At 41.8% G+C, this 19,574-nt stretch overlaps 1 protein-coding gene across 7 annotated transcripts in view; it reads left to right on the plus strand.

The window, feature by feature from the left end:
* Window positions 1-2,830: 2,830 nt before the first annotated feature.
* The window catches only part of LOC127064688 (probable serine/threonine-protein kinase clkA), an 85,211-nt gene continuing 68,467 nt past the window's right edge, over window positions 2,831-19,574 (plus strand). For 2 of the 7 annotated variants that reach the window (XR_007781759.1, XR_007781760.1), the window contains exons 1-2: window positions 2,836-3,893; window positions 18,928-18,986. The gene's annotated coding sequence lies outside the window, so the exon portion shown is untranslated. Of the gene's footprint in view, window positions 3,894-8,104; window positions 10,021-18,927; window positions 18,987-19,574 lie in introns of those variants that run through there. The other 5 variants (XR_007781761.1, XM_050996132.1, XM_050996130.1 and 2 more) reach the window with 5 other exon arrangements.

Genomic DNA, 19,574 nt, shown 5'->3' on the forward strand with positions numbered 1-19,574 from the left:
ATACTATTATAGAATTATTATAATAGGAATCTTTTGATATATATTGTCGTTTCATTAATATTTGTTGCGTTACTACGAATTGAAAAAGATTTTATCATTAATGCGATATCAAGAAACGACCAATTTCACGTGGAAAGAAGTAATAGGATCTTTTGCTCAAAAATTTCAACATCGATTGCAAAAGTGATATTTTAAAGTTTAAAAAGGGCCATGTGTTTTCGACGAGTCTCGGGATCGAGATCGGCACGTAGGTTTGGGTCACACAGCGCGTACAGATCACATACATTCCAGCTTGATTGAGTAGGAAGGCGGAAAAGACTGACTCTAGGGAGTCGACGATATCGATCTGCTCGATCTATGGAACTGGACGCTCGCAAATCAACCGTCCCGCAAGCGTGCGACCATGCTCGGTTCGGCCGGTGTATCTATGTTGCTCTATATCTATCGATGTTTCCTTCTCGTTACTTAAACACGTCTATTTTCCCAAATACGAGAACGTTTGGGAACTAACATATCGAGGAAAGAAAATTTACGTTTTCCTCATTAAATTTTAGCAATCCAGTTATCAGTTTGCTTTAACGAGTCGTTTTCCCTAATCTCTTTCTTTTTTTTATTAAATTAAAGGATTTACTCAAACGATCGTATTGATTCCTATTTGCATACTAGAGTAAAAATAATTCTTGAAATTAATTAGAAGGTAACTGCGAGAATTAATCGACATACGAATATTTTATAGAGAACGTCTAATTACGACGAAGGTCCTCGATAGATAACGAAAGATCGCGTTACGCGACGTTCGTAACAGACGGATCTGATTCACTTTCGACCGCGTAAAGAGAAGTTCGCGGTAAAGTGAGGAGGAGTAAAAAGAGGAGAAAAAAGAAAGAGGATCGGTGTGCGCGCGTGCGAACGTCGAGAAGGAAAGTCGAATACGTGGACAGATAGTAAAAGAAGTAGGGATAGCGAGGAGAACGCGGGAGTAGCGAAAGCTGACCGAAAAAAACCACAACGAGAAACACGAACACCCTTGGAAAAAAGAAACAAAAAAGCCGGAAAAAACAGTGGAACGCTCTACTCCCCTCTCTCTTTCTCCCTACTCTTCTGTGGGTCGTTTTGGAGGGGGGAAATGAAATCGACAGGCCGTCCACCTATCGGTTCGATGGCACATCTACGTATGCAAGTAGGTGTGTGAACGCGTGCGCGCGTGCACCTACTCTCGATGCACCACATACATCTTCGCAACTCGCTTTGTCCCCACGTGTACGGCATGCACGTTACGAGAGTGAGCAAGTGAGAGAAAGAGAGAGAGAGAGGGAGCATCCCGGCGCACACGCTCGCGCCCACGTACCTACCAATACCGTGGTGGGGCCAGTAGCGTGTATACGATCCGACATAACTAAACAAGCAACAAGTGACCTTAAAATCTGCGAATAAAAATACCGGCCACTGATCGGGTATCGCGCGCAGCTGCGTCCAAACGTTGGGGAGCGAGGACGCTGCACTTTTCTCTGTATGCCAAGGAACGACCACCTTATAGTAGACCGGATGGTCGTACTGCCTCCAATGTAAACACTTTGATTAAGCCGAAAAAGAGGAAGGTCTTATAATTGATTCGTACATGACAGCGAATGATAATTAGAAATAATGTTACGTCAATCGAGTTAAAGTTTGACAATTGTAAATTTTTACTAATGTTGATAGAAAACACATTCGATTGGAAGTGCTTGTACCGTTCGTACATCATTCGAAGTCGAATGCACGAAGCTACGTGTGCGAAAAAACGATCGATACCTAAAGAAGGATATGATTCTGAAGCATCAGAGAACTAGGAGGAGATGAGAATAAGAGGAGAAGGAGAGAAGATAGAGCCCAAGCAGCTTAGTTCCAATAGCGACCACCTAAGCAAGAGCTCGCCACTGTCCAGTAACCCTTTTCACCAACATCTAAATGAATCCGTAAACCTTAGGACACATGGACCTAATACTACGGACGATTCGATTTTTCTTCGGAATATTTCTAGATTTTATTTCCTCGAGAGAGATTCGTCTGCCGCCCTTGATAGCAATACGCATCAGAAGGGAGGACATACGTTCTCCCTTCGTACATCTTTTCATCTCTTTTTTTCCTCTTTTTTCGACTATCGCGCACGACAATAAAGTATTTTTCCTCCCGATTTCGAAAAATCTTATGTCGTATCGAGCGATTAAACGAAAGTGACCCAAAAAATCGCAAATCCTTTATATCCAGATAATTAGATATTTAAATGATTTTCTTATATCTATGAGTACATCATGATATTTTCCTCTCGCATATCTAAATCCTCACAATTATTGCCCGTTGATTGTGAAAGAGAAAGCCAAATTCATTCATCGATAACAAGCTGTAGTATTTCCTGAAAAGAAGAAAAAAAAAGAGAGAAAGAGAGAGAAAAGGAAAAAAAAGGGAAAAAGGAGAAAAAAAAAGAGAGAGAGATAGAGAGAGAAAAGAGAATTAAACATCTCCAACGTTCCCTCGAGAAAATAATAAAAAGGGAATGAAGACCTTGCCGAAGGAAGAAAAAGTCGTCGGGGAGGTAGGGTAGGGGAAAAAAGGCGCGAAGTTAAGTTCGTTTCTATCTCCGTCATTGTCGCTCTCGACGAGCAAGCGATTTCATCGTAGTGGGTTCACGACGAGGAGTTGTGGGAGGCGGAAAAAGAGTGGAAAGGTTTGCGGAACGTACGTCGGAGGCGCCACCGTCCGGGCTTACGGAGATGTAGGAGCATCGAGGGAGGTGAGGAGATTCGGGGGAGAGAGAAACGACGGCGGCGGCGGCGGCGGCGGCGGCGGCGGTGGCGGCGGCGGTGGCGGCGACGGCGGCGACGGTCTGCGCGGCGCGTGCTTCTCTCCCTTTGGCTTACAGCATCCGCCGGCGGAGAGCTTCTCCTCTCTCCGCCTACGCCGCGGCCGGCTCGTGTGCGCGAGAGAGCGGTGCGAGAGAGTGGTGAGCGCCGTGTGTGCGCCAGTGCGCCCGCAAGCCCGCAAGTTCGCGCTCTGCCACGCAGCCCAAGCTCTCTCTAGCCGCGCGCTCATCGGCCACGTTCATCAGCCGGGCCCCACGCGAAAAGAGACGAGCACCCCGGGGGCCGCCCTCGTTGTTCCTTCTCATCCTCGTCCACGTCGTTTATCGTAATCGTACACGTCGCGCGAAAAATCCTATTTGTATATATTGTTTCGGGAAAAGAATAAAAAGAAAAAAAAAGAAAAAAGAGAAAAACGCAGCAACAGGAAGCAACAACTTTAGGAAAAAAAAGAAAGGGAGCGCAAAAATATTTAAAAAAAAAAAGAAGAGGAAAAGGAGTAAAACGATACACGCGTACGATAAGTCAACGGGAAAAAATTAAAAGGAAGAAGAAGAAGAAGAAGAAGAAGAAGAAAGAAGAATCCAAATCAAAAGAACGTATTGGTACATACAAGTTTAGGCCCAAAATTGTATTTAAAAAATATTTATCGCAAGAAAAAAGAATACCATATGAAAGAAGGATAAGAGGAAAAAGCGACGAACGGACAACGATTACAACTTTTTTCTGGACGAGAAAGAAATAGGTTCTTTCGAAAAGGACGCCGTCTCCGGGGGAGAAAAACTCGACCGAGAAGCGCGCGCGCGCCACTTCTACGAAACACTTTTTTCTTTGGTCGTCTCACGGAAGCGAGCACGGATTGCTTCCGGCGCATCTCTTCTGATACACCTTACACGTTCTCGTTATCTTTGGCATATCGAACGACGACGACACTTACCGATGAAGGAGGACAGAGAGAGAGGAGATCCCGACACGTTGTGCACCGGTCTGTGATTTTCGTATTCTCGTGACAGCCTCGACAACAGCTCGCCTTCTTCGGATCGACGCGAAAGATAGGTGAGTTTCTCGAGGATAAAAAAGTTACATTTTGTACGAATTTACCGTCTTGCTACTTTTTCGTTTGTCAGTTCTTTCGTTCATCCTTTTATTTAACCCTTCCTCCTATTTCAATATTCTCTTCTACGTTCGATTACGTTCGACGCGAATATTCAATCTCAGGACGAGACTATTCTCGATGACGTTTTCCGATCGACGAATAGTCGAGGATTAAGAAAGTTTTTTGAAAATCTCCAATTCTCTTTTTTTTCTTTTTCGCACGGAAACTAGTGCCGTCCGTCAGCTTAAATTTGAAAATTGTCGTGATCCTTCGAATCCACGTCCTGAGACAATAGCATGGAAGGTTTAGCATGGAATTTAGATTTTCTTTTCTTTCGTGTGATATCTGTTTTCTTTCGCTTATTTAGTTTTGTTAATTAATTTACGTTATACGGAGGAAGAAGCGTAACGATTCATTAAGCCGTTATCACGATGATTTTGATCGTCCCTTCCTCGCACGATATATTGCTTCCAATGGTTATAGCTAATAATACTTTTCTTATGAAAAAGTATTTATTATTGGTTTACGTTTTGTATTACTAAAAGGAAAAGGAAGTGATATATAAATTCGTCGATGATCGAAGGGTCGCTTTATTGCGTTCTCCTTTGTCGGCCCATTGCGGATATTTTCTCCTTAAAAGGGCTACTCCTTGAGCGAAGGGAAAAGTCTTTAGAGGTGATGGTGATGGTGAAGTGTGTGTATAGTGATGATTAAAATAACGGTTTTTATAAACGTTAAACGGATTTGTATAAAAATATCGTAAGAAAAGCGGTTCGTCGTTTGTGGCAGTGTGATATTCACAAGTCTGACATTATCGTAAAAAATAATATCATAAAAATAAATATGAGTGCTCCAAGTGAGTAGATCGGTGTAGTACGAATAGAAGAAAACGAAATCTGTCAAAATTATTATTGTTGTGAGCGCGTTTAAATCAACATAATGTTACGTGGATCTTTACAAAGAAATATTGGCATAAAATTTACGATAGGCATTCGTACGGGTTAAAAACTTTCGTTAGAAATTCGTTAAAGTACATTGTAGAAAGAATAAACACGTTGAGACTAATTTCTTTAACAAATTTGATTTAAATCGCGTATTATATTTCGATAGTTAAGAATTGGCCACGTATGATAGTAGAACATATAGAAACGCGAGTCGTTTCGATTTGACGGAGCTTCAAGTATTAATAAAAATTCGAGAAATATCGTAAGAAAGTCTTATTCGGTTTACTTCTTAAATACCTCATCTAAGTAGATACGGGTAAGTTTTAGTCGGACGAAGAAGCAGCGCGTCACGTATCGTGCCGACGGTACCGTTCTATAAGACGAAGGGATGCCCATTCAAAAGGAATCACAAGTTTTTCGTGCCAATATTTACGTATAAAAGAATATTCTATATCTAAAATATTATAATTATTCTTACGATGAATCATGTTTGTAAACGGAAAATCGAGAATACAAGATACTTCTAGCGCGCGTTATCGCACGACACTGAACTATTTCCGCAACTATAATTGTGATATTGCGTCGACGAATGTAATTACAACATAGTTATTTAACATTTATACGCGTTTAAAAGAGAGACATGTTGGATAAATTTGTTTTTACAATAGTTGCGAATAAAATTTAAGTCGAAGAAGAAAGACAATATATTGTGTCTCGAAACGAGAAAAACATTTTTATCGAAATAAGATTTTTTTTAAAAGAGCGTTACAAACTAACTGAGAGAAAAAGAAGACCTTAGTCGTAAGAACATTCACGGAGAACTAAAAGGACTCGGCATATCGTACAAATTCGTTGAGGAGATCCGGTGAAACCAGTTTTATGAGATACGCGAAAGAAGGGTTGGAAAGGGTAGAAGCGTACGTTCGTGAAAGAGGCTTTATCGAAATGCAAACCGGTACTGTTTTGTTGGCGTAATGTCGCATGGCAGTTAGCGGTTCGATCGATGGTCGCGTATAAACAGCTAATAATCAAACGAATCGTGTCATAAACAATCCCCACGATGGGCCGGAAGAACGGAGAGGTGGTAAAAGTATAAATGAGTGTCGATCGGTAGTGGGGTATGGTGCCGTAAGGGTGGGGGGGTAGGACTAGTTGCCTGCTTCGAAAAGCGCAGACAAGCTTGACCCACGTAAAAATTTGTTTCGATACATCCCCCACCACAATAGAATATGTATACTCTCACTCGTGCGAATACGACTTTGCCTTTTGGACCGATGGATAACGCCGACCTTCTTTCATTTTTTTTCTTTTTCTATCGCAGCGTAATGCGTTTCGCATTTGTATACCTATAACGATAACGAGATTTCAGAGAAAGTTAATTTTATATCGAGAATAATTCATCAATTTCGATTTCATTCGAAAATATTTGGAATATAATTAAACGAACGAGCGATAGCTTTGTCGAGAGGTGTTTGACAGGTTTAGACTTTGCACGAGCCTCGGTTTATCGCGTCATTTATTTTAATGCTCATTTCGTGTGCTGGCATTCGTTCGCGTTGAAATTTTTCATTCGGGAATCGAGTTTGCGAAAGGCTCTTCGAATTCACCTAATTCATACGTCGACGCTGTAAAGGATATTCCGATGGTAATATCTGATAATAGATATCACCTCTTTCGTAATTAAATTTAAAAGAATATTATTACGAGATCGTTAGAAGCAACGTCTTCGACAACGCTTACGTATTCGTAGAAACAATTTGATGCTATTTCGTCGTCTTGTTTCCGTAATTTCCGCTTTGCCATTCGCGCGTTACATCAAATCGTTGATTCTATTTTATGTTATAACGTGGCAACTTGGAGAAACCTATTGTCGTGGAAATAATCGTTCCGATAGAAACGTTTAACTCATCAACGACCGATATATTCCATTCTGATATTCTGGATCGGGCTTATGCCAGCAAACTGGTACATCTATATGCGCGAATTAGAGAGATTCTCTGTAAATATATCCGTAATCATCAGTGCGCGAAAGCTACAATTCATTAATAATGTACAGCCCTCTGAAATTTAAAATAGGAATTTAGCATCTTCAGTTCTAACGAATTCAAAAATAATAATAATTCGCGGGTTCGTAGACGTTAATTCAAATGATATTTCGCGATTCGAATATCGATATATTCATATAAAATTTGTACCCATTAAAAAAGATTCATGGCGTAGAAAAGACGCGCGGTTGTCCGGCGAGAGCGTACAAGGTCGCTTCCGTTGTTGTCCTTCACAGCGGGAGTTCAGTACGGTGAAGGGTGAGGTTGTTGTTGGTGAGTTAGCCTATAGGAACGAGAACGCGTATTCGTGTGGGTTCGAAGGGTGAGCGGTACGATAAAGACAAACGAGTCGGCATGCGACTACTCGTCGTATCGATGCTCGAAGAGAGGAAAAAATGTGCGGGAGGACGGGTGAAACTTGCATCCGCTCTCCTATCTCCCTCGATAGAATCGAAAGTCTCGACGAGCTGACGAGAGAGAAAACCGACGGGGTAGGAAGGATGGAAGTTGGAAGAGAGACGAAAGAAGAGAATAGAGAAAGAGAAAGAGAAAGATGTTCGGGGTGAGTCGAGGTTGCTTGCTTGCAAGGGACAACTGGACGAAGAAGTGGGGGATTGGTGTGTAGATCAGGATAGGTAGACGAGAGAGAACGAGAAGAAGAGTGGGATGAAAAGGAACGCAGGCCGCGATGGTAGAAAGGGGTATGGGGGGTGTGACGAGTAGCGAGGGTGAGTGAGTTAACTGCAAAACCCGATCGTCCGTGTTTTTATCTTAAGACGACTCCGCGCGTCGGCTAGAGGACCGAGAGGGAGAGAGAGAGAAATGGATGGAGGAAGAAGGAGCAAACAAGGAGAAACGCGAGAAACGGATATATATATATATATATATATATATATATATATATATATATATATATACATACAGATATACGGATATATATATAGATATATATAGATTATATATATAGAAAGAGAGAAAGAGAAAGAGAGAGCGAGAGAAGAAGGGGTTGGCAACGAAGATGGAAGGGATTTCCTCGTCGACGTTAGAGTCGAGACTAGTGGAGGGGTAGTAGTGACGGCGGCGGTGGCGACGCCGGTGGTATGCGGAGGGGTAGTTCGACGGGGGTGGACGAGGGGTGGCAGTTTCGCTCTCCTACGAAAGAATTGGTGGGGATAAGACTACCCTCGGAGGCAGGAGTGCGTTTGCGCCGCCGCCGTGGAGGTGGCATCGGGTGCTAAGGGTTGCTTATTCGCTCCGGTCCTTGCACGCGGGAGGAGGAGGGTGATATCGTCTCTTCTCTCTCTTTCTCTATCTCTATCTATCTTCCTCTCTCTCTCTCTCTCTCTCTCTCTCTCGCTCGCTCTCTCACTCTGCCGCGCGCTTGCTCACCCTCACTGAAACACACATTCTCTTTCCATCTCCCTCGCTCTTACTCTTTCACCCTCACGGCGCGGGCGATCTCTCTCTCTCTCTCTCTTTCTCTCTCTCTTTCTCACTCACACGAGTTATCGCTATATCGTTCTCGCTCCCTCTCTTTCTCACTCTCCTTCTTTCTCGCTTTCTCGCTTTCTCCTATCTCGCTCGCGACTGCTTCTCTCCGACACGCGTACACACGCACGTACACACACAAGCGGGCGAACGAAGAGACAGTGTGAGAAGGAGAAAGAGAGAGAGAGAAGAGTACACGTAGACACACGTACGTAGAACGTACGGGGGTGGGGAACCCCTCGTCGTCCCCGACTGCAGGGTTAGGGTGGTCTTTAGGTCTGTCAGTAGCAAAGCGGCGGCCTCATCATACGGAGCTGCCGGGCTGACCAGCCAGGCCGAAATCACTTAAGACGCGTACACCTTGTAATAGAAGGACCGGCACGGGGGCGCGCGCGCGTCTACCGATATCCACATACACATACACATACACACACACACACATACACACACACGCATTTACACTAACGCGTCATATACTTACAAAAGCATGTATACATATATAGATACAGAGATACATATATACACATACATACACACATACACATATATATATTCAGATTCACAAGCATTTACCCGTGTACGAAAGGACACGCATAATACAAACGATCGGACACGGGGTGCAGGATATTGAAGGATCTTGTGTGCGCGCGTTCGTGCACTTATCACGAAGGAATCAAGCGATAGAGAAAAGAAGCGAAGGAACGGCAGTCGTAGCAGCAGCAGCAGCAGCAAAACATGCGTATCTATCACCGCGAATTATCGTGTTCGTGAAACGCAAGAGCAAAGCTTTTCGGCGTCTTTAAGCACGAATGCACGAAGAAGAGGAAACGTCGGCAGAAGAAGGAGAAATATCGTCGTGGGTGGACGTCCTATTCGCGAGAAGGTGTCTAGTTATCCGAAGGAAGCGGGACCAAGTCGTTTGAGACGCTAAGACGTACGGTGTTGCGACGGGAAGACGTTCGTTGCCGGTGGTGTTGGTAGTGGTGGTGGTTCTGGTGGTGGTGCTGGTGGTGGTGGTGGTAGTGCTGCTGCTCGTGGAGGTGGTGGTAGTGGTGGTGCTCCTGGTGATAGTAGTCGCTGGCCGCCCTTACAGAAAGACGCTGCTTGCTGCTGCTCGGAAGAGGGCTCCTTGGACCTTTTCGGACATGATGCCGAGCGAAGTGATAAGATTCTCGCGAAGGACGATATGACGATACGGGATAACATCGTGTTTTATACCGTGTTGGCTTACCGTAGACACTTAACATAATTATTTAACCTTACGCGAGTGATTATACGGGACAAACGGGATAAGTTAATGGAACGAAACGATTGAAGGGTGAAAGAGTTGAAAAAAAGAAAAACGTTAGAACTCGGCTGGAGCTGCGAGAAACTTAAGAAAATTTTACGATTACGGGTATATCAATAGGAACATCCTTTCCCAGTGTGATATTCGTGACATTCGTCTTACGTTCGTGTCTTCGATGCCTCGAACGTCTCATCGCTTAAAACGACATTCCTTCTCTTTTTTATTATCTCAAGTTGAAAGATTTTGTGCGCGTTATCGTACTCTCGCGTGTCAGTGTGCACGTGTGTCGTTTCACCGGAATAACGCTGCCTACGAAGACAAGGTAAAGTTTCGTGCCGCGTACACTTCGGGAGCTACCCCTCTGCGAAAGTGATCTCACTCGTTTTGGGAAACTCGTTAAGTTATTCGCCAGTTCTCCGAGATATCAGTCGAGCGTGATTCAGCGGAGTCCTCGAAACTTGGTCGCGTTCGTGATCGAAGATGATTCGTTCTGAGCGTTTCCAAATTTTTCATGTGTCTTTTGAATCAGTGAATTACTCCTTTTGGAATTTGCACGAGTTAACGTGAAGGAGCCAATGACGTCGCCAAGTTTTGTCGTCTCCAACGACTAACAACAGAACAAACGCGTTGATACTCGTTATTTCTCGAAAAAGAGTAACGCATATATTATTTATAAAACATATTTTAAACTAATCGGAACGACTCAACACCTCTTTGTTTTTCAAGTGATGGATGTACGTAAATCGGAAAGACCGACGGTCCGGTTGCCGAATTCAGTGAAACGTGATCGCAATGATAAAGGAAAAAAAAAAGAGAGAAGGGAAAAAAGCGGTTCGATGGTAAAGCGAGAGCGACATCGAAAAGAGCCGCGCTTCGTATTATTCGGTGGTGTTTAATTGAGATTTAATTGACCCCTCCATTATTCATCGCGATTGTCAATGCGCAGCTAATACGGTCTATACGTGTGTCTCTCTTCTCTCTCTCTCCCTATCTCTGCGTGCGCCTGTATATTATTTGTGTACGTGAGCAGTGTTGTTTCACTTTCGTTATCTCACATCCTTGTTACGAAATATAGTTTATTTTTTTCTGTCTTGTTTTGTGGTATTATCTTTTTTTCTTTCTCACATTCCTGCCTATCCTTATCTTGTGATGCGTTCGTGATTCCAAGTTTTTATCTTGTGCTTGTAGCTGGCCGTGCAATTATAGAATGCCTGTCTCTTTATTGTTTCATATTGACGAAACAATGAATCTTTGTGATACTTGCGCCAGAGAAACGATGATAAAAACTTGTACGACGTTCGCATCTTAATATCCTTATTGGTTTGTATTATTTTCTTATATTTCTTATTTTTTAATTCGATGTTCTCGTAACGGAAGGAAATCGCGATATCCTCAAAAATTCTTCATCGGAAAACATAGACGATGTAGCATGGAAGATTTTAATAAAAAAAAGAAGTAGTTTCGATTTTTATTACTCCAACTTGAGCATTTATCTGCCAGGAATTCAACCGTCAGAATGCAACTTCATTTATTGATATTGCATTTACTTTACTTACTCGATTTTAGCCCGTCGCGATGTGAAATCTCTTTAGCCAACTATAATACTACGAAATTGCATTCAACTAACATGAAACGGTTATTTTCTGCACTTTTATTTTCAGTTTCTAAAATTTTTCAAAACCGATGTCTTATCGCATTTTTCTCTTTTTTAATTATTCGAAATGCACAGTTAAAGTTCATAAACCCTCATGCATAAAATTTCTCAATTCATTTATGCAAAATGCATCCTTGAGATTACTTTATCGTATATGCAATCGGCTTACCAGGAAGTCTGACAACCAAGTCAGTAGTCACGACCTTCGGAGGTTAGACTCCAAGTCTTTACCTATCGACTCTAGTACCGTACAAATACAAACAGTGAACATTAGAATATACATATATACACATCTTTATTATATCTATATTTATACTTTACTGTGCAGACAAGTCAATATAGAGCGATATATTCATGGAATGATCTCCGAAAGTTACAAAAATCTGTTTCACAAGTGGATAGAAAAGAATGTTAGAGATCTGTTGTGTCCGCCTATGATTTCATTACAAAATTGTATGAAAGTATGGATTTTTGTCAATCTTCTATTTCGTTAGGACGTTCGGAAAAGAGATCCTACTATCTTTCGACGATTCTTTGAACGGCGTAAGAGGCCTTTGACCTATAATCAGGAAACGCGTCGAACAATACGGGGCAGCTGTCACTGTCCCCGAGTCTGTCGTTGCTGTGGCCCCTTATCAACATCTGCCTCGTAAAGCGGATTGTTCGATGTATATACCTATATACGATTATGTGTATATTTTATATTATATAAAGAATCAGTGAAGCCAAGCACATATTCACGGACACATATAATCTATGACAGCTTCGAATTTAGAATTCCTCGTTTATCGTTAACTTCCTTTTTCAATATTTGTTCTCGCACGAAAGAGATGATAGTCTTCTGACTTTTATTCAAAAATAGCCCTGTTGTTTTTGAAAAAGTATACCGACCTGTACGTAAATCACAATAATTTTCTTCTAGATTGTATTTCGCAAAGGAAAAAAGATATTTCAAATTCCTAATGCTAATTCGATCTCAGATTTATGGTTAGGGATTTTAAAGGAAAAGTAAGATGGAAAGGGAGGTAGGGATTTGACGAAGGGTCGATCGACCGGAATTAAACTTTCTGTCTCCGTTAAGCGCGATCTTAGCTTCTGTACTCCGCGTAACATTCCGGTTCTTAATTAATTTTCTCAAACCCAATTTGCCGCGAGGATAAAGTCAGATCTCGGAAACCGTCGCTCCTGTTACCGTGTAGAGACTAAAGTTTTTCCGAGTCTGAAGACGCGGAAAGCAAGCTTTTCGCTCATGACGAGATAACTCATGGATATTTGGCTTAATGTAATCACGAGTATCTTGGTGTTAGTCATCGCGACGACGAATTCCGTCCCGTGTCCCGACGGATCAGCGAAGTTCTCTTTTCGAATACATTCTCCGTCTTCCTTTCGAACTTTCATCAGAAGCATATCTCGCTTCTCGCAATGTTCTAATTCGAATCTACGAACATCGTAAGTGAATACGTAACGAAATAAATGTAAAGAGACAATGACATAAAATGTATGACAATGAAAAGTATAAAAAGTTTTGACGGATTTATCCATGGAATACGTAATATATCTAAATTCTAAAAAAGAGAAAAGAAAAATAACTAATAAAATCGAGTACATCGAAAAGAAGATCTATCGGCGAGGACAATTGTACGGTAATTTCATAGATGATCTTAAATCTTTTTAGCATTTTTTATAAACGTTGATAGTGATTTCGATAGTTCTCTACCAAACGCTATCGGTTTACTCCGAGAGAAATAGGCGTGCCAACATGAGTGTCTCTCACCCTCATTCGCGAGCGATAAAAGCGAGAAAAAGCTGGCGACAGCAATTTTTCCAACTACCACCTCGACTACCACGTGCGTTCTCTCTCTCTCTCTCTCTCTCTCTCTCTCTCTCTTTCTCTTTTCTCGTAGCATATTTCAGAAGAGGAGAGGAGAAAGCAGAGAAAAAAATGCTACTCACTTTTCCAGTGAACCTTGATTGTCATTGTAGAGGCTTAATCGTTTGAGTCGTTAGCAAAGTTCGCGTGTACACTCAGTCGCGTAGCGCGCTCTGATTACGCAGCGATTCTCATTGGAATTTCAGGGACAACGAGTGCGAGTAGGTAGGATACGATACATAGACGTGAGGGGAGAGAGAGAGAGAGAGAGATCGGACCTGGAAAATTAAGTGCATATAGTTTCTCCTTCGTTGTAATATAAACGCGAAAAATCCTTTCCAGTTTCAAATTAAACTTAAAGCGTGTGAAATTTCATTTAAAAATGACTGATTAAATTAATGTGAATTATTTGGAACAAGTAGACACATACAAGTGTGTTAATATTCTGAATGATGTTGATTAAACATCTCTTACCGAGTTTAACGAGTACAATGTATCTACAGAATTATGAATCATTTCTTTTAACACCCTTTTGTAAGTAGACAAAGATGGGAAAGAGCTGGGCTGTCGTCCAAACGAGCACATTCGAGAATGTCTTTTCCAAGAGGCCTTTCTCGCTAACATCCAAGCTCGTTATATGCCAGGAGTATCGCGTAATATCTTGGCAAAGTGTCGAGGGTGAATTGCGAATCTACACTCCCAAACGGCCACCGTTGTACGTTAGAGAATCCTCTGAGAAGTTTTCGACGGCCCCGTCGTGACGCGTCTTATCCTGCTTCACGTCGTCGTCGTCGTCGTTCTCGTCGTCGTTCTCATCGTCGTTCTCGTCGTCGTCTAGAAACGCACGAAGAACTTTACCCGTCATGATCGTCGAGCATAATCTCATGGGACGGCCTTGCGATTTCGAAGGTACCGCGAAAATTTGCGAAAATTTCGAGTCTGCGAGAATTGTGTCAAAACAGCACGTTCAAACTTAGACTTTCAAATGTTCCTTCCTACGTCGACGTCAGTGTGCATCGGAAAAAGAAAGAGAGAGAGAGAGAGATCCAAGTGTTTTCTTTCATTTTTTTACTGCACGGTTGGGCAAAATGTTCGATGTTTGCTCGGTAACTCTAAAAATAAAAATATTGTTTTGTATCGAGCGAACTATAAATGTACGTTAAGTATAGATCCAAAAAAAAGTTTTCCCTGCTAAATATAATATCGATTTTATGATCATTTCATAAAAAAAAAAAAAAGAGAAAAAGAGAATAGAACAATTCGGCGCTGTTAACTCCTCGGATTCAATTATATTATAGTTGAAATTGGATAGTTGGCATTATCGTGCGTTTTTTTTCTTAATCGACAAGAATTTGATACACAGTAACGAATGGAGGAATAAATTTTCGGCGGATCATAGTGGAGAGAAAAGAAACGGAGATTTACGGAGGAGTTGTGGTGGTACTTTAAAGAACGATTCTATGGTTGCCGTGAAAATGAATATGGGGTAATAAAAGAGGGTAAAGGGCGCGGCCTTCCCTTGTTTTTGAAAGATTCGGGAGTAACGTGGTATACTTTTATGACCCTTGTCAAGAAGCAACTTCTTCGTCGAGAAAGAGAAAAAGAGAGAGAGAAGAACGCGTACTCCTAAACTCACTGAAACAAATGTAGTCGAATGCCTGCCTATTTGCATACTCATTGTACCGTAAGTGCTTCACCCTAACGGCGTGCGGTCGCGCGCTCATAACAGGATACGTTTCGATGACGTAGACGAAAGTGGAACGAAAATCGGGAACAAGTGGACTGTCGCGAATATTTCTGAAATCGTTAGCTATCTTTCTGCCTTTGTAGTAGTTGGATTATTTCAGGTTCGCCACTACCGATCGCGTTGAATTGAATTTTTCTTCTCCATTTGAAGATATACTTTATTTTTTTCTGCATTAGTGCATCCTCCCGAATCTATGTTACTCTTTTTTCGTTACTTTGATAAACTTCTCTCTTTCGATTGGCAAAATTCCGGCATGAATAAATGACACGTTTAAAGAAATTTAGATTGATAAAAGATTCAAAAGTAGGAATGTGATAAGGCGCTTTAAATCGTTCTAAAAAATATTTTAGCGTTTTACTTCGTAGACATTCGAAAAAAGAGAAATACGGGTTAACGTTTTTCGCTTTTGTTTACTCAGACTTATTTAATTCGTCCTCGATGAACGATTTATCGCATGACAAACGAGAAGATATTTATACGATCCCCTCTTAACGCGTTTCCGCGTTCGAGTTTATCGTAGTTTAACGAGAAGGTAATCCCCAGTAGACTTTTCTTGCATCATCGGATAAAACCTCCACCGCAAAATATATCTCCGCTGTAAGATAAGTCTGCGGTGAATTTTTATTATTTCGTCAGAGTATCTTCTTTCAGACGGCGATAAGGCAAGAGAAAAATGATGTTACATCAAAAAAAAAAAAAAAAAGAAAAGAAAAAATAAAAGAATAAATACAAATATTTCAGTCGATATATAATATAGGAGAGAAAAAAGATCAGAAGCGAGAAAATTTTGAAAAAATTTAATGAATTCGCCGACGTCAAAAGTAGTACTTATATTGTAAGAAGATAGAAGGGGGAAACGTAAAGGAAGGTTCCCGAACAAAAACGTGGTAGGCGCGTCGCAAATGGCAAACTTGAAAATGGGGAACTCGTTGCAATTAATAATATCGGTAATTGGTGTACGCACGGCGCGTGATGCTGAACTTCAAAGGTCATTGCCTGGCAGCGAGTTTAATTAACGCAATCGAATGAAAATATTCGTGCCCGTGCGAGGGTGTGCGCAAAATATGCACGCGAACAAAAGTACGTGTGTATATTACGGCCGATAATCTGCGTACGTACGCGTCTACGAGTGTCTGCGTATGAGAGTGTGCTCGTTTACGGTACGCGCGGAGAGGAACGCGATCGCGGCTAGTCGCCAACTCATTATGCAAAAGTTCGTTGCATTCCCGCAATTTCAATATTCGTTCAATCCCCGAAAGGTTCGAAGCGTTAAATCGTGGCATTGACCCAGATGCACTTTTCGTATGCGAATGTATAACTCGCGATCTCGTTGTTTAAATTCGCGGTTGGTTCTTACACGAATGAGAGAGAAAAATAGAGAAAAATAAGAATATAGATGTACATCTATATCTACGTAAGATATCGATAAGCGTTTTCCTTTTTCGCCATTCCTTCATTTCGTCAAACTTGCATAACACTCTCGAAGCGATTGAAATAGAAAAGGAAATAATAAAAGTCGCCTACTCTCTTAATCAATTCGTCAATAATGTCTCTTTTCCTGTTAGCGAGACTCGTTACAAAACACGCGAAGCTCTCCTGTTATATGTATACTTCCTTTTTTTCCTCCTTTTGCCTCTCATTACGACGCGATACAACTCCACCTCCGTTTGTTCTGTCTCTTACATAAGCGGTCAGGATCGTTCGATTTCGATGTGAAGCAAATCCGTCTTTTTTTCTTCGTCGGCATTTATTATCGGAGAAGGACGAGTCCGAACGCGAAACTAACGTCGTCCCGGAAGTCAACGATGCTTTCTGTCAGCGACTGCGAATCGCGATTACTAACGATACCTCTTTTCCTTCATTGCCCCTCTCTCTCCTTCTGCCCCATCACAATTCTCTCTCTCTCTCTCTCTCTCTCTCTCATCTCTATCTATCTCTTACCCTACAATTGTCTCCTCGAGGATGGCAGTGGATGCTCGCACGGTAATTGCGAATCGAGGTAGAGTCGTTAATGCGTCATAGCGTGCGCGTGCGATCTCCAACTCGCTGACGTCTGACGATAAAGCGCAGTCACTACTAAGGCGTGGGAACGAGATGAGGTATGCGCGCGGACATTTTTAACTTTCTTTTTCTAATTTATACGTTTTAAGCAATTCGAGAAGATTTTTGAGGGTATTTCGATTGATACGCTGAAGGAACAAATTTATCGTATTGATTATAAATTCATTTTTCATTCTAAAAAGTAAAGAATTTTAATTGGGTGTCAATATCAGGAAAAAGCATTTATCGGGTTATCGACGCGTCACTAATCGCAAAAGGAACGCGGAACAACGAAGATCAGCAATGATGCGTAAGGGACGCGCTTAACTGTAGAATTTCTAACGGTCATGCTTCGGTAAAAAGGCACACGCTGAGTGTTACGAGAGCATAGACGAAGATAGGTGCGAATTCATGCGTGTCCCTCACATCGATAGGTATAACGCTTCTCGAGAGTCTTCGAACGTGGTGCGTTAACAACGACGTCGCATAAGCCTTGCGTATCGAGGCAAGCCAATGAGCCATAGAAAGAGAGAGAAAAAGAAAAAAAAACTGAAGATGAAAATGAGAATGATACGAGAAACAAGAGAAATGTACATATGAATATATATGCATGTGTATATATATACACACACATATACACACGTGCATGTAAATATATTATACAGAGAGAAAAAAAGATAGAAAAACAGAGTGAAAAAGAAATGATAAGATAACAAAATAAAAAGAGAGGAAATGGGCGAAACATTTCTAACGCGCAAAGATGCTTCGTAAACAAGACACGTATCACCCTACCTATTGGAAGTAGAAGCTCGAGGAAAGGGTAAAAGGACATGTGACCTATCATCGACGTCATCGTCGAGTCGAATGGAAGGAACCAGTCATCTCGTTCCCACGGAGAGATGTATACTAATTAAGGCACGCATTGTCAGGATCACTGTGCGAAGAAGACATGCTAATTACATCTCGAAGATGTCTTTTTTTTAAGCCGCGTCCCTTCTTTTCGTCAGGGTAGCCCGTTCCACCTTTCCTCTTCTTTTCTCCTTCCTCAACGCTCGCCTCCACAGACTTCGAGGTGAATGAAGCGCGAATCTCGCGCCCGCTTTCTTCTCTGCGCATGAAAGGGAGTCTTTTTCTCTTTCTACGTCTATCTCTGTCTCTCCCTTTCGTACGCACGACACACGTCAGTTCTCTCGCTGGTGTCTCACACGTGTGTATCTTATGCGAATCGACGTCGACTCGTTGCGCATACTCTCAGACCTTCCACGCTACATTCTCGGCATTGTGCGCGTCACACACGTGATGCTACGACGTTTCACTCCGTCGCTTTATTCAATCCTTTATACCTGCGAGTGACTTTAATAGTCCTTCTATTACGTCGCCAACTTTTTTTACCCCCTTTTTCTTTTTTTTCCTTCTTCTTTTCCCTTGAAAAGGGCGAAGTTGTTTCGCATTAACATCACGCTTATCTGCGTAATAAAGAGCCTCACTTTTATTTCATTCGAATTGATCGTAAGCGTGCGCGAGTGCGCTTAGAATCGCCGTCTCGACACCGTTAAACCAAAAGTTGTTCCCAAGAAATCGTATTAGATGGATAGAAGAGTCTGTTGTTCCTATCGTGAACCATATTACCACGTCGTATTCATCGGTGATCTTTAATCATTTATCTTTGGGAAGGAGCATGAGTACCGTCAAAAGTCGTCGATTCGGCGAAATCGAACAATAATTCAATGTTCTCGCGGAAAGGTCGTAATTGATATCGCGACGTTATCCGTATCTTATCTCGGCTTGATCGCGCTTCGTTAGCATGCACAACGATATTACGAATAATCGAACGCACGACCGGGATCGTTTCGAAAGAATTAGAATTCTCATAGGTATTAACAGGGGGCCGTTCACCAATGCGAAATTTGTGTTATAGATTGACGAATGACGCCGTAACCGTGGGCTGGTTGGTGCTCGGATATCAGAACACGGAAGGTAAGTCGAGAAAAATTCTAACATTCGAGATTTTAATACGATGATAATAATCGTGTTCCTATGGTTATGCGATTAGTACGATCGATCGATCGATCGATCGAAAGGATCGCACTTACTTTGGCTTTTCAGATCAAATTTACAAGTACAAATTTCTTTCAAAAGTATGTCAAGTAGATAATTTTAAAAATATCCTTACGAAGGAAGCTTTGAAAGAAGAAACGAGAGGGAGAAGTGAATGTGAACGCAGTTCAATGATTTCTTTTTTTCACCGATTTATTCTGCATGCACACACATACAAATGTTCAAACAAGTAGGAGGAAACACGTAAGACAGCGGCAAACATGATCAAAAGATCGGGTCAAGTTGCATATCTATACCTTTACGCTTCGTTAGGCGTTCCTTTGAGGCGAATACATTTCCTACGTGTGTCCGCAAAAAAGAAGAGTGTGAGATAAGAAGAGTGCGAGAAAGGGTATGGGAAAAGAGTCGACGATCTCATAGACAAAAAACTAAGTGACCGCGTAACATCGCACTTTGATTCCATCCCTCTTCTTTCGTCTTCTTTTTAAAACTTTTGTACGCCGTCCT

Source organism: Vespula vulgaris, chromosome 6 (genome assembly GCF_905475345.1).
Source record: "Vespula vulgaris chromosome 6, iyVesVulg1.1, whole genome shotgun sequence".
NCBI lineage: Eukaryota > Metazoa > Arthropoda > Insecta > Hymenoptera > Vespidae > Vespula > Vespula vulgaris.